This window comes from Bufo bufo, chromosome 5 (assembly GCF_905171765.1).
Source record: "Bufo bufo chromosome 5, aBufBuf1.1, whole genome shotgun sequence".
Lineage (NCBI taxonomy): Eukaryota > Metazoa > Chordata > Amphibia > Anura > Bufonidae > Bufo > Bufo bufo.
The window spans coordinates 503,802,765-503,818,407 of NC_053393.1; the positions used below are offsets into that span (position 1 = coordinate 503,802,765).

General features: G+C 45.5%; 1 protein-coding gene across 2 annotated transcripts in view; it reads left to right on the top strand.

Moving 5' to 3' along the window:
- The window catches only part of MPP7 (membrane palmitoylated protein 7), a 332,266-nt gene that overhangs the window by 88,648 nt on the left and 227,975 nt on the right, over positions 1-15,643 (top strand). For both annotated transcript variants that reach the window (XM_040434340.1, XM_040434341.1), the window contains exon 2: positions 724-794. The gene's annotated coding sequence lies outside the window, so the exon portion shown is untranslated. The remainder of the gene's footprint in view (positions 1-723; positions 795-15,643) is intronic.

Consider the following 15,643-nt stretch of genomic DNA (forward strand, 5'->3'; position numbering starts at 1 on the left):
CTCATCTCTAGCAGGCAGTTATCAGGAACAACAGGTTCGTTCCCAGTAATTCCCTCTGATGACTTGTGGAAAGGGGCCTTTAAAGGGGCATCTGTCAGCAGTTTTGTCCCTATGACACTGGCTGACCTGTTACATGTGCACTTGGCAGCTGAAGGCATCTGTGTTGGCCCCAAGTTCATATGTTTCCACATTGCTGAGAAAAATGATGTTTTATTATGCAAATGAGGCTCTAGGAGCAACGGGGGCGTTGTCATTACACCTAGAGGCTCAGCTCTCTCTGCACCTGTCGCGCCCTCTGCACTTTGATTGAAAGGGCCAGGCGTAATTATGTTTTCACTATCTGGTCCTGTCTATCAAAGTGCAGCAGTTGCAGAGAGAGCAGAGGCTCTAGGTGTAACGACAACGCCCCCGTTGCTCCTAGAGGCTCATTTGCATATATTAAAACATCATTTTTCTCAGCAATGCGGGCAGATATGGACATGGGGCCAACACAGATGACTTCAGCTTCCAGGTGCACATGTAACAGGTCGGCCAGTGTCATAGGGACAAGTCTGCTGACAGATGCCCTTTAAGCCCCATGCTTTGACTTTGGTGTAATTCGTGTGTTGTGACCCTGTAGATCTAAAAACGTAACTTCTGCTCTGTCACATGCTCCGAAAGTCGTCCTCTCCTAGCTCATTCTGCAGTGCTCCGGTGTTAATGTTCTATTCTGTTTTGCCCTAGGTCATAATGTCTGAAGACTCCTTGTAGCCTTTCCGCCTGGAGAACATCGGCTTTACTATAAAGGGCCTCAGGTAAAAATGATTTTATGTTACAGGCACAACAGAAAACTCCATTAAGCTTTGCCCATAAGACGTACTTCACCTCCTCATCAGTCAGTCATGTTACTAATAGAGATCTGTCTCGCTAGGATATTCCATCCCTGTATGATCGGGGGGTTTCCGACCTTTGCGATTCAAACTGATCCCTGTTTTTCCCTGTATAAAGGTGCTACCAGGCTGCACAGGGACTGGGGCTGTGCTGGGACCACAGTGCTGAATCGGTGTTGCACCCCCTTTATTCTCATGATCTGTGGGGGTCCTCTTGGTAGCAGTATGCTATCTCTTGATGAGGTACATATCAATAAATATAGGGGGCACACCAGAAATGAGGGGAGGGGCAGAAATGAAGGGAGTACACTAACGGTTCAAATCTAATACTCAACACCCAAAAGGCCCAGAGAACCGTAATAATGTGCACATCCAGAGAATGTAAAATCTATCAAGCAATTTTATTGGACCACATAGACATACAGACATTTAAAAAATTGGATACAATAGATCATGTGCTGGTGAAAAATGGAACCAGACACAGAGCCCACCAAAGTCCTCAAGCTGGACTTTACCGGCGATACACGTGGGGTGCTTTATTATTGACATAGTCCGTACTCTACACTATTGCACTTTATCCTTTTCAGGTATCATTGTATGACTTTTGATGCTACATTATCATTTATGTAATATTGTTGCTTTCTTTTCTAATAGTTTATTGCACTTTCTTTCCTCCTTACATGCTGTGTCCTTACTAGTGGACTTTGGTGGGCTCTGTGTTTGCGTCTGGTTCCATTTTTCTCCAGCACATGATCTATTGTATACAATTTTTTTTAATGTCTGTATGTCTATGTGGTCCAATAAAATAGCTTGATTGATGCTTACATTCTCTGGATGTGCACATTATTACGGTTCTCTGGACCGTTTGGGAGTTGGTTATCTCTTGATAAGGTGTGAATCCTTACATGAAACAGGCAGACAATAAGCGGATCCTCCCAGAGCCGGAGCAACGCAGCTGCGGTTGTCATTAGGAACAAGCCTCTAACACACAGAAAAGCGATGAATGGGTTAATGAATGCTTTAGAGCCCGTTCACACAGAGGCTTTTGACACTGTCAAAGTCCACCTCGTATACCGAGGCAAAAACCACCAAAGTTTCTGTCGCAGTTGTAAAATTTGGATGCTGCAGAGCCGCTGAATCTCTATATTCACCCCCCGAGGATCCATGCAGTGGCTGGCTGCACATGGTGCATGGAAAGGACACTTCCCTTCTTGGCGCAGTCTCGGCTCTAAACTGGCTGCCCGCATACTGCAGCGTTGCCTCCCATCAAAAACAGTGGGAGGCAGACAGCATGCAGCCATGTGATTTCAGACGCGTCCCATGTGTTTAGGACATAGATTAAAGGCCGAGCAAATTATTAGAATAATTAAAAAAATGTATACTACCCGCAGTTACTGGTCTCAGCAGTCTTGTGCTGTATACTGCTGAGACCATTGATTGGCTGCAGTGGTCACATGTCAAATGCCAGCATGTCATGGCTGCAGCGGATGAGAAGATCGGAATGGAGGGGGGTTGGAGCTAATTTTAAGAGCTTCCTGGCCTGTTTTTATTTAACTTGGACAACCCCTTTAACAGAAGTGAGTGTGTGCCTATTAAATTAATTTTTTGCCCAAGTCAGGGCAGGGGACAAGCTACTCAAGACTTTTCAGTGCATCTGATTGGCTGAGAAAGCTTTGCTCATTAATATGCAGTGCAAAATGCTGATGAATCATGTCCTGTATGTTACAGCATAAAGCGGCGACACCCAGATAGCTAGCGCTTCACTCTTATAGGGTCCCTTTAATACTGTGGACTTTTGGTTAGGTGTGCTGCCCGGTTTCCTGATTCAAGGATTTGATATTTACCCCATGTAATATTTTTGGGGTTGAGCCTTCACCCCATTCCTCTGACTCAGTGTGAGTGACGATCAACTGCCTGTATTCTAGACATTTCCCTCGGAATCTTGGAAACTTGTCCCAGTCCTTCATATACTGTCTTCATGTGCACAATGCCTTGGTCACTATCCTCATCATCCGTGTTGGCAGGATCTGCCGTATAGTTCCTCAGTCACTCAGTAGCCCTGCGTCTCGAAATAACCATGTAATAATAGCCTCTCCAGATGTCCCAAATTGTCATCCTCGGGCACCTCTGGTCCCTTGCCAGTTTCCCTGCGCTAATGGATTGTCCGTGGATAGTAGCTGTGCCGTTCCTATTACTACATGAATGAGTGACTTCATAACATGTATGCCACGCTGGGTGAGTAAATCTAATATTTGTGGCCATTCTTATGCCACTGATCTTGATTAGCGCTACAGCCAAGAGGAGCAGGACCCCCGGGCCCCTTGTAGATTACTACCTGAATATGATATATAAAATATTTTCACAGAGACACAAATATGCCACAGCATTTTTCTTGACATCCTGTTGCCCAGGGGCATACACAAAACTCATAGACCCCCATAGTCTATCTTAGTATGGGCCCCCTGCGCCACTCAGTTCCCCAGTACATTTGAATCTCAGGCAATGGGGAAAACAAAGCGCAGAGACCCCATATTTCCTATTAATTTATAATATAATTTTATTTATTTTTTGTGAGAGAAATTTTGATTAAAAAAATGCCAGTGAAAAAAACTGTCCCTCCACCTCATTCATTATAGCTGACTTCTATGTCAGAACAAGTGGAACAGGTGCTTCATAAATACTTGCATAAACACACTGATAAATCTCCATACAGCTCGAAATCACTGCTTCCCCTCACATAATATATTACAAAACTGGCTGCCTGAAGCCACCACTAGAGGGAGCTCAGTGCATGGGAATTTATACAGTTATGACTGACTCCAGTGGAAGATGTGAAATCTTTTTGCACTGAGCTCCTACTAATGGCAGCTGCAGGAAATTGCAGTGTGTTCATGTTGGGAACAGGAGAAGCAGTTCAGCATCGGGCCCCCCTCCCCCAGGCCGCACAGGAGTCATGCGGTCTCCCTGTCACTGTCCCTCCCATGACAGAGGTTAGAGGATCTGAGAGACTGGCGGCACATGAAGTTATCTGAGAGTCTCTCTGTTTTCACTTGTTGCAGTGTTGTTGGTAATGACCACACCTCTTGTCAGGTGCAGCTTGTGGTCATTACTGCTGCCCTATTTAGTCTGGACTCACACTTAATACCATGCGGTTGATATTATCTGCTTGGAGTTAGAAGAGCTGGTGTGTGGTTCTGATTGGAGTTCCTGCTCATCCATTTTCTATTGAAGATAATTGTACTTCGCTTTGTATTTTGTTGTTCTCTATTGCTCGTTGATTACTAGGCCTCAGGGAGACGCTGGTTCGTTCATCTGGGAAGGAACCAGTAGTTTCAGACCCTGTCACTACTCCTAGGGATTTCAGGGTTACTAGGTCCTAGGTTTCCGGTGTATGAATATTCCCACCTTCAGGGTCTATTCTATTCATACTGGCAGGAGTCAGGGCTAGGTCTAGGGTTTCCTAGGTGGTCACCTTTCCCTTTCCTTAGCCTTTAGGCCTAGTTCCTAGTCACTTAACTTCTGTGGTCATTCTGGTGTTTATCCCCTCCCCCTACTTCGTGACACTGCCTCCATGAACGGTAGGCCACTGCCATTGACTGTGTAACTGAAGACCCATGGACTTAGTGAAGGACATTTATCATAACCAATACGCCAGTCTTGATCCTTCTGCGGGGGAGTGAGATGCGCCTAATTTATTAAGAGGCAAATGCCTCAATTAGGCGAACCTATACCTCTCCGTGCGCCAAAAACTGAAGTTTACATTGGGTAGATCCTGGCTTATTCTTCATCTATAAGTTACGTTACTTTCAGGTGTAAGCTATAGTAAGTTCAGTGGGATGTGCTAAGCCCCGTCCCCTTTCCATGGCACTTCAGAAAAGTGGCTAGAAGATCAAAAAGTCACAAATAGCATGCAACATAATTAGCGACTTTTTTACGTCACTTTTTTGGCATAAAGACATTGATTAATGTCCCTCAATGTGTCTTTACTGTATTTATGGAGCCTTGGAGCAATATCTGCCCTTTGGCAATAGAAATAGGAGTGACACATCTTGTAACAACACGATGTAGTAGCTGGTCCTCGATGTAGTAGCTGGTCCTCGATGTAGTAGCTGGTCCTCGATGTAGTAGCTGGTCCTCGATGTAGTAGCTGGTCCTCGATGTAGTAGCTGGTCCTCGATGTAGTAGCTGGTCCTCGATGTAGTAGCTGGTCCTCGATGTAGTAGCTGGTCCTCGATGTAGTAGCTGGTCCTCGATGTAGTAGCTGGTCCTCGATGTAGTAGCTGGTCCTCGATGTAGTAGCTGGTCCTCGATGTAGTAGCTGGTCCTCGATGTAGTAGCTGGTCCTCGATGTAGTAGCTGGTCCTCGATGTAGTAGCTGGTCCTCGATGTAGTAGCTGGTCCTCGATGTAGTAGCTGGTCCTCGATGTTGTAGCTGGTCCTCGATGTTGTAGCTGGTCCTCGATGTAGTAGCTGGTCCTCGATGTAGTAGCTGGTCCTCGATGTAGTAGCTGGTCCTCGATGTAGTAGCTGGTCCTCGATGTAGTAGCTGGTCCTCGATGTTGTAGCTGGTCCTCGATGTTGTAGCTGGTCCTCGATGTAGTAGCTGGTCCTCGATGTAGTAGCTGGTCCTCGATGTTGTAGCTGGTCCTCGATGTAGTAGCTGGTTTGTTAGTGCCATGTGGGCCAGGATGGTGCTGGCTGATATGGTCAGTATGTAAAGCTACATACAGAAACCTTAGCATCTATTTATTAAATTAGTGTAAATGCTATTTCAGGATTTATAAAAATTGATTTAAGAATAATTATTGATGTCTGCATGTGATCTTGTAGTATCACAGTGTCATGGTCATACTGTTACTCATTGAACTTAAAGGAGCTGTCTGACTTGATAAAGCTTCGTCAGAAGGCATTCGTTGTCATGAACTAGTAATAAAACAAAAAGTATGCTCACACATTTTATCCTGCACTTCTTCTAGTGCCGCTTCTCCAATTCTTACTGCCAGGCTTTGTTTGGCTGCAGCCATGATGTGCCTTATACTGCTGAGACCAGTGATTGGCTGCACTGCTACTTCATCTCTGCAGCCACAAAGATCAATTTGGACAACTGTCTGATAGGCGCGGGGGGGGGGGGGGGGGGGCGCGGTGTCGCTGACACTGCCACGGATCACCAGTGTCTGCTCGGCGCCATTCCATTCAACTCTATGGGACTTCCGGAAATGGTTGAGCAAAAGCACTCCCTTTTTGCTGAGTGAAGCGGTAGTGCACATGCGTGACCTCTAATCCATTCAAATGCAGAAGAACGGGCCCCAGCGGTTTGACCGTGTTTGGGAGAGTTTCCTCCGGGTTCTCTTCTTTCCTCCCACACTCCAAAGATATACTGATAGGGAACTAGGATTGTGAGCCTCATTATACAGCACTATAAAAGTGAGTATAACAAATAATAAATAAAATCTGACATCATACAGTACATGACAATCTCTTTCTAACACAGCTAGAACCAGCCCTGTACCTCACATGGATCCAGAGATCTCCTCATACACTGCTCCGATTGCTCTGCTAGATTATCTTCAGCCTGGCAGCTCCTGGGGTGTGTCCTTTCTGCTGCAGCTCTCTCCCGGCAACTGCCACAGCTTCCAACAGAACATATGCATGCCACCAGCTCACTGAGCTGGACAAAAATTAAGCAAAAAACGACAAACAGCAGGTGGCGCTATGCAGATATGTTTTATGGAATAACTCGGTGGCTATTCTAAATTTTTACTTACATGCAGTTACCGTATAAAAGTATTTGGATCCAGGTGCTGTTTGAAAACTGTGGAATATGTTTCGTGACACAACCCCTTTAATGGGACAACCCCTTAAATGATGATATAGTATTCAGTGTGTTCCCTCTAGTAGTAGCTGTAGGTAGCCACCATGCTTTTTGGTGTTAAAAATGATCATGATGATAAATTGGTCTTGGTTCTCAATGAAGAGACCTGGCAGGTGTTTGGAGACATTTTTTAGGCAGTGCTCCTTTCCATGGAGCATTGTTATAAGTCTCCATATTCCCACCGAGCCCAGAGCGGTATCCGAGAGATCTCATGTAGCCAACCAGATATCTGCTCTGCACCAGCCAAGGTCAGGAACCCTGAAACGGCTGTCCACAGGGGGTCACCCTTCTTTTTGGCAGAATCCAATAGGAAATCCAGATAGGCATCTCTTGCGGTTTCTTCGGTGCGGTTCCTTGCATCAGTTCTCCGTTTCAGGTTTAGCAGCTTTGGAGCCTGGCACTCGAGCTGCGCTAATATTTTATGCTACATTTTAATTAACGGCTTAATTTCACACTGAAAAGCTAAGCGAGAGGCATTTGAGAAGCACAGCATATCCACCGAGACGCAATATCTTTTTGGCAAGACTTTTGCTAGCTTCACCGACTGGACCCTGGTGTCCAAAACGACTGGGAATGTAAAAGTGAGAGTACGGAATGCTAGAAAGACATCCTGTCAGCTGGCCATTACTCCTGGAGCAGGCCTGACAGAGCTTCGGGTGACACCGTCTGTGTGATGTCAGTGGTTTCTGGAAATGAAGAATTGTATGAGGACAGGGAACAAGAAATATCAGCACTGACTAAAACATACCCACCAATGAGTCATCTCCTTTTGTTAAAGGCTACGGACACCTTTGCACTGATTTTTATTTTACTGTTCACTTGTTTCTTGAAAGGAAAATTAAAGGTGTTGTCAGGATAGGCTATCTTTATCAGATCGGCAGAGGTCTGACACCCTTCATCCCCACCGATCAGCTGTTACGTTGTAGATTTGGTGCCAGAAGTTGGACCAAGCTGCGTGGTTTCAGCTCTAGAGCTACACAGTAATGACTGATTTGCAGAGATAGGCCTGAAGGTAGGCCATGAATATCGAAATCCTGGAAAACCCCTTTAAGCAACTTTCTAAACAATCTTCTTTATAAGAGTAGCTCACTCAGACTGTAGATAGAGGGGTAAAGCACATACACTACTACAGTCTGCAAAGGAAGAATCACATAGGCCATGTACAGGTTTTAGGGAGAATCACACACTAAGAGTCCATTCACACGTCCGCAAAATAGGTCCGCATCCGTTCCGCAATTTTTCGGAACAGGTGCGGACCCATTCATTTTCAATGGGGCCGGAATGTGCTGTCCGCATCCGCACTTCCGGATCTACACAAAAATAGAACATGTCCTATTCTTGTCCGCAGTTGCGGTCAAGAAAAGGCATTTTCTATGAGAGTGCAGGTGATGTGCGGAACGCACATTGCTGGTGTCCGTGTTTTGCGGATCCGCAAAACACATACGGACGTGTGAATGGACCCTAATCAGCACAAGAGAGAGGAGATCCCTCATTTATTTTCTACAGGCACATTTAGCTGTTCCTTTGTAAAAAATAAAAATAAAACATGGGAAGATTGACAGGTAGTAGGGTGACCATTAACCATAGTTACCCACTTCTGCCAGACTCCTGAATGACAGATTTGCCAGTGTACAGTATCACTGTATAACCAGGAAAGTTTGGAAAGTGGATAAGCTGTAAAATTTTGTTTGGTCTTTCATAGATAGATTTAGTAAATTTAGGCAGGTCTGAAAGAGGTTGTAGAAGACATTGCTAGCTGGAGATGTCCTGGTTGCCGGTCTCTGGTAGATGCCTGTAGGAAGCACAGCAGATATTTGTCTGGCTGCCATCAGTGTCTGTATAACCGCCAATAAGGTCATTGCATCAAAGCCATGTCAAGTAGTACAGGGGTTTTCTGTGCGGCATTGATGACCCATCTTTAGGACAGACCATCAGTATTTGATCAGTGGGGGACTCATCCTCAAGATCCCTGTTATTCAGCAAATTAAAGTCACCATGGCACTGTAACAAGAGCAATGGACTGTTCAATGTTTGGCCAGACCCAGTTGCTCATTGGTAAGGGTGGCTGTGTCTGGTTCTTCAGTTCAGTCCCAATCCATCATTTTGCCGATTGGTGGGGGTCATGGTGGTTGGGCCTCCAGTGATCACACATTGATGGCCTACTCTAAGGATAACCTCTTCAAAATGTTTTGCACTATCCTAATTTGGTCAAAAAGTGGGGTGTTGTGTTGCTGGGATCCCATGTGATCAGATCTAACCTGTGGGGAAACCAGGCAGCAAGCGTTCAGCTCTCCTGCAGAACCACCAGAAGGAGCGTTAAAGTGGTTTTCTTATATTAGACATTTATGGCATGTACATGGGATGATAAATGTCTGGTAGATGTGCACCCCACCTCTGGGACCTACACCTATCCCCAGGCATTATGGAGTTTAAAAGCAGCTGTGGGACATTCTGAAGGTAGACACAAGTTCCACCTCTGGGACCCGCACCTGTCAGATGTTTATGGCATATCCGGGCCTCCTGGTTTGGGTGCTTTGCCCTGATTTGTCCTTATTTCATGGCTGTTTTTGTGTTCTCCATGCATTGCATTGTCTTATGTTGTGCTGTGATGGGTGTTCTCTTCCATGGTTGTCGTCATCTGTTGCTTGTTCAGGACCTGTTATAAAACATCCGACCTGCCTGAAGCCTCCTGGCTGAACAGCTTACACTCTGTTATTTATTACCATGACCAAGCTGAGACATAAAAGACCAAGCTTGAGAGCAAAACCAAAGAACACGGTCATCTAATCCTGCCGGTATTCCAAAGAGATGTTATTGCCTTGTTACTAATGACAAGCGATCTCCAGAGAGACCTTTGCAGGTATAATTGAATCAGTTTAGCTAATTGATTGATTCCAAGGGTCAAGCATTGACCTTTTCTTATTGAAGCCAATAAACTCCATTATACAGTTATTAATTGTTGCTGTTCAGGTTATTGGCATCTATCGTCTGCTGGTCTATACTGGTTGTCACTTGGTTTTAACTAAGATTTAACTTAGAAAAAGGTGAATACAAGCTCAGCTGAAAAAGGAAATCTGCTGGCTGCAGGATATTGACCATTATAACATACAGTATATTGTATTATCCACCACCCATATTGGCCAATAATACCTAATACAATAATACATACAGTTATATCAACCATGATGTATACATACCAGTGCCAGAACTTTTACATGTTCCATGATCCTGTTCAACTTCCTTCAACATCCTTCAACATCCTGTTCTAACAGGAAGTCACATGGAAGCAGCCAATCAGACCTTGCTGACATATCACTTCCTCTTCCTGTGTGGAACATCTGCTCACACATCACTTCCTCTTCCTGTGTGGAACATCTGCTCACACATCACTTCCTCTTCCTGTGTGGAGCATTTGTCTTTGGAGGTCAGTACAGGAAAAAGGGGATCGGTTTCATAGTTGATAAGTTTGAAAAAAAAAAAGCCCAGGTCCACAATGTCCAACCTGTAATCCTGCCGACAGAATACACTGACGTAGAGTGATTATAACTGATGGACGGGTGAGTGCAGTGAGCATTGGTCAGTGGTAAATGTTTGACCTGTTGCTTTCTTGGTGCGGACATGATTGTAGTTCTTGCAACTGTGTAGGAACGTCAACACCGAAGCCTCCTTGCCTACTGTGTCTCTTCTTCCATCACCCCCAGTGCATGTTGTAATGGTACGTGTGAAGCACTGGGTCTGTATACTGCCATGCAAGTACACTGCACTGATTTCTCTATGTGGTCACAATATCTACGACCTGTCCTCCTAGTTGGGCCTCCAATGTCATGAGCAGCTTGGCGCCCCCACCACTAACCAACGATGAAAAGACAATTTAGTTGTAGTGATGTGACCAGCACCAAGTCATTTATGGTACGTTCCTATCTTCAGCATCCCAGATTCTCTGCCGGAACAGTAGGTGGTAGGATTTATCCAGATCTAGCAACGCCAAATAGTTCCATGCACCACCGGACCCCATAAACTGTGATGGGATCTGAGTAGTGGCTTTCAGCTGGACAAAAATAGTTTCATGCAACGTTTTTTCTCTTGCCAAAACCTGGCCAGATCCCATTATAGTTTATGGGGTCCAGTGGTGCGTGACACTATTCGGATATGCTGGATCTGGATAACTCCGGCAGGCTTTTTTGGTGGGATACCGCAGATATGAACCGACATTTACTCTTGTATATAGGGCTGCAGGTCAACCATGTGCGCTGCCTGTCTGTTCGCTCTCTATGGGACTGCTGGAAATAGCCGGACTGGCAGTCCCATAGAGAGTCAGTGGAGTGGCAGTACGCACGCCTGACCTGTGTGCGTCTCTTATTGAACCTGGCACATTGTTCTGCAGCACACTTCTCCCTGCAGTGTTTTCAGTCTACCAATGTAAAATGTGATGGTGGAAATGGAATTAATGGGAGATTTCATCACATCGTAGATCAGCTCTTGTGTTCCCCACGTATGTTACCACAATAAAGCCTGTTTGACTTTGATAAATGCCTCTCCCTTTGGCACTGCACGCGGATGATTGTTAGCAATGCCTCCTTCTGCTGCTTCCACGCCCTCCTGCAATAAATCAACCGTAATGCTTGTCCTCCTCAGGGATGCATGCAGTTATTTACAGATCTGTACGTATATCTCACAGCGCCTCGTCAGTGAAGTACCGGAGACATGGCCCAAGGTGGGGTCTACTAGTTAATCACAAAGGTTGTCCTTGTGTCCGCCCTGCATAATTACTATAGCAAAGGAGAAGAAAGGGGAGGGGGAAAAAAAGGAAGGGAGGGGAAAATCTGAATTAGACTTACCGGTAATTCGGTTTCCATGAGATCACCATGACGGCCACACAAGGATTAACGGGCCGTCATGGTGATCTTATGGAAACCGAATTACCGGTAAGTCTAATTCAGATTTTCCCCTCCCTTTTTTCTCCTCCCCTTCTCCTTCTTCCCTTCCCTTTTTCCCCCTTCCTTCCTTCCCTTTTTCCCCTCCCCTTTCTTCTCCTTTTTCCTTTCCCTTTTTTTCCCTCCCCTTTCTTCCTCCCTCCCCTTTCTTCCCCTTCCTCTCTTCCCTTTTTTCCCCTCCCCTTTTTTCCCATTCCTCCCTTCCCTTTTTCCCCCTCCCCCTTTTCCCCCCTCCCCTTTCTTCCCCTTCCTCCCTTCCCTTTTTTCCCCTCCCCTTTCTTCCCCTTCCTCCCTTCCCTTTTCCCCCCTCCCCTTTCTTCCCCTTCCTCCCTTCCCTTTTCCCCCCTCCCCTTTCTTCCCCTTCCTCCCTTCCCTTTTTTCCCCTCCCCTTTCTTCTCCTTCTTTCCTTCCCTTTTTTCCCCCTTCACTCCCTTCTTCTTTACTTATGTTCTTATCATGAAAGAGGCTGATAAGCACCGTATTACATTCATGAGATGGTTCATGGTAATGATTAAGGGCCTGTGATGTCAGTATATACTGCATCTTTCTAGTTGTTCTATTCTGATGGCAGAGCAGATCTTCCCCTATCATGGCGTGTAATCCCAGCGACTACTGCAGTTACAGGGGGTGTTGCAGCCCTGTATAGACTGCGATCAGTCGTCAGTGTGCCTATTCTCCTCTCAGGCCGGGAAGATAAATGCACGTGTTATGGATGTAACCTTAATCAGAACCGCAGCTCATCCTCCCAATACAGATAGAAGCTCCAGATTAAGTGACGGCTCCGTCCTGTTCTGGGATATGATGATTAGTGTACCTCGTGTGTCTGGTCCTAGTAAGAGCAGAGGCCGAAGGATTTGTTTGCTGTAAACTAAATAGGAATGTACTAAGCAAATCCTTCTGCAAATAATCCACCCAGAGCATTAGTCAGCAGATAGCCTGTAACAGAGCCACAGCGCCCTCTAGTGCCCTAGTGTATGACTAGCTGTGCTTCATAGCAGATGTCATAGAATAATCTCGGGTCATGTTGGTTTTCACTCTCCTGACGGAGAGAGATATTGAGGGCGACTTATCATCAGGGTAATTATCTATCTATCATCTATTATCTATCTATCTATCTATCTATCTCCTATCTATCTATCTATCTATCTATCTATCTATCTATCTATATATCTCCAATCTATCTATCTATCTATCTATCTATCTATCTATCTATCTATCTATCTATCTATCTATCTATCTATCTATCTCTATCTCATATCTGTTTATCTATCCTTCTATCTATCTATCTATCCTGCAGGAGAATCAAATGGCCATACTGAGTTCTGCCCGACAATAACAGCAGGTAAAGAAGCTGGACCTGCGGCCATCACCCGAAATCTACGAGCAGGTTATCCAGATGGGACAATATACATTTTAGTTAATACTTGTTACTCAAGCAGGAATACGTTTTTGGAGCATATGTTCTTAAAGCCCTGTGTTCCTCCTGGAAATTTATGACTAAATTGACAGCTAGGCGTCACCGATCTCTTCGTCAAAACTGCTTAAAGCGAGTCAGATTGTGTAGTGTCAGGGAAACACCCAAGATGTCAGTCCCCCCCAAACATTTCCAGGAGGAATAGCAGAGACACAGTGCAATGAAGAATAGATGTTTTGGAATTGTTATTTCATGAGGAATGCAGGTATTTACTAAAGTCGTCACGTCAGGAGTGGTGACAGGTCATTTGTACAGAGAAGCTGTCACCTCGCCTGACATGTCTGTTGTAGTAATTCCTTGCATTCCTCATGTAATAATAATTCTTATGACTCTATGTTGTGCAATTCCTCTGTTATTTCTACTAAAAGTTTAGGAATAAATTGCAAGCAGCTTGCAGTATAGGTACTGATGGGTGTGTCCCTGCACAGTCTGACACCGGCAGCACTGATTGAACGGAGTCAGACACACCTGCTACTGGTAACCTTGACTGCAGGCAATTTATGGGGGGGGGGGGCTTACAGATGTTCCTTATTCTTTAATGGGCGTGACAGGAGTGTTTGGGGGAGCAGCGCTGCTGTGGACGGCATTGGGGCGTCCCGTCTGCTCATGCCATTGATTGTTACAACGCCGTATAACTTTAACGGATGAAATACTTTTATGGATTTTCCAGATCCGAATGGCTCCAGATTATAGGCAGAATGTCAATGCCTTCAGTGTCCTTAAAGATTTTGGTTTTTGGCAGCAAAATAAAATGTAGTTAATTCTGTCTAGACTGAGATGTAAGGGTCGGGAGTCGTCAGACACTGAGCTGCTTCATCGCTGAGCGGGGGGCACAGAGGGGCACGGCTTTGGCTTTGATTGTTCTAATGGGTTTGCCCTTTAAGAGAAAGCGTGTAACAGGTGACAAGAGGAACGACAGAGGGATCCTACGGGACATCGCGGATCCAGCGGCCACAAAGCTGCCGTCGGTTCAGTATACTGTACGTTGATGGGGGTTTTTATGGTGAGAAGTTACACAATTTCCCTATATGCTTTGTGTTTCAATTCCTTATCATTGTCATTGTCAAGATTTCTGCTTGCTGTCAGTGAATGGAAATGTTCCTGTTTTCATTCTGAATCTGGAGGCCACATAACACACCTAGTCCTGGCACACACCTCTTTGCAGCTGTGTCAGCTGGATATGGTCAGGACAGGTTGTCGGTTTTTGGATGGAACATTCACTGACAGCAAGTAGAGACCATTAAAACTGTGAGGGAAAGGAACACGAAGTATATTAGAAAATAATTTCCTTATACCATGATTAAAGGGTGTTATCCCACAGGATAGGTGATAAATATCTGACCGGGGGAAGGGGGCGTCTGATGGGACCTCCACCTGAAAATGAGGGGTCCGCGAGTCCCCCCACTGAATGGAGCTGTAGTGAGCATGTTCACCCACCGCTCCATTCAGTGAAGCCCTGTCTACATCAGTCCCATAGAAGTGAATGGAGCGGTGGGCTACTGTTCCATTCAGAGAGGGGGTACGGGGACCCCTTCATCTCAGGATCCCCGCAGTCAGACCCCAAGTTTGTCACTTATCCTGTGGAGTACACATCCACGTCTTTTTTATACATAGATGTGGAAAAAGAAATGTGTAGAGTCTGAAGTATAACTATAGCTTCATTTTTAAACCTGTCAGCCCCGGACGAATTTCCATTTTTGTGTTTCCGTTTTTTACTCCCTGCCTTCCCGGAGTCATAACCTTTTTATTTTCCGAACACATCACTCTGAGTTTTTTTTTTGTGGGACAATGTAGAGGAAAGCTGGGGGAAAAATGGGATGGAATTGGAAAAAAAAACACAATTCCACCATAGTTTTGATGGGTTTCGTTTTTACTACGTTCCCTATGCGGTAAAACTGACCTGTTCCTTTCATTCTCCGCGCCAGTATTATTACTTTCACTTTTTAAGACACACCTAGATTTTAGAGGAGGAAAATAAGAAAAAAAAATATCTTTCATCAGACCCCCAAACTTAGACCCTCAATCTTCACCCGACCTCAGATCAGACCTCAGATCAGACCCCCACATCAGACCTCAGATCAGACCCTCACATCAGGCCTCAGATCAGACCCTCACATCAGGCCTCAGATCAGATTCCTATATCATATCAGACTCCCCCCCCCCCCCCCCCCCCCCCCCACCCACCCATCCATGTCACACCTCAGATCAGACCCCCATCAGAACGCACATCAGACGCACCACGTCAGACCTCGTATCAGAGGGCCATCAGAAATTCACTTACATCTCTTGCTTCGCTGCTGCGCTTCAGGTCCAGCGTTCTCTCCTAGAGTCGCTCTCCCTGGGCCCGCACCGCACTGTGACCTGTTTACGTCAGGTCATACAGCGCGCGGTACGCAGTCAGGACAGTGCTGCGTGGGCCCTCCTTTTTAAGAGCGGCCATCTTTATGTACCCATAAACACCTACCGCTGTAGACAGTTGTGGAATAAGAATATT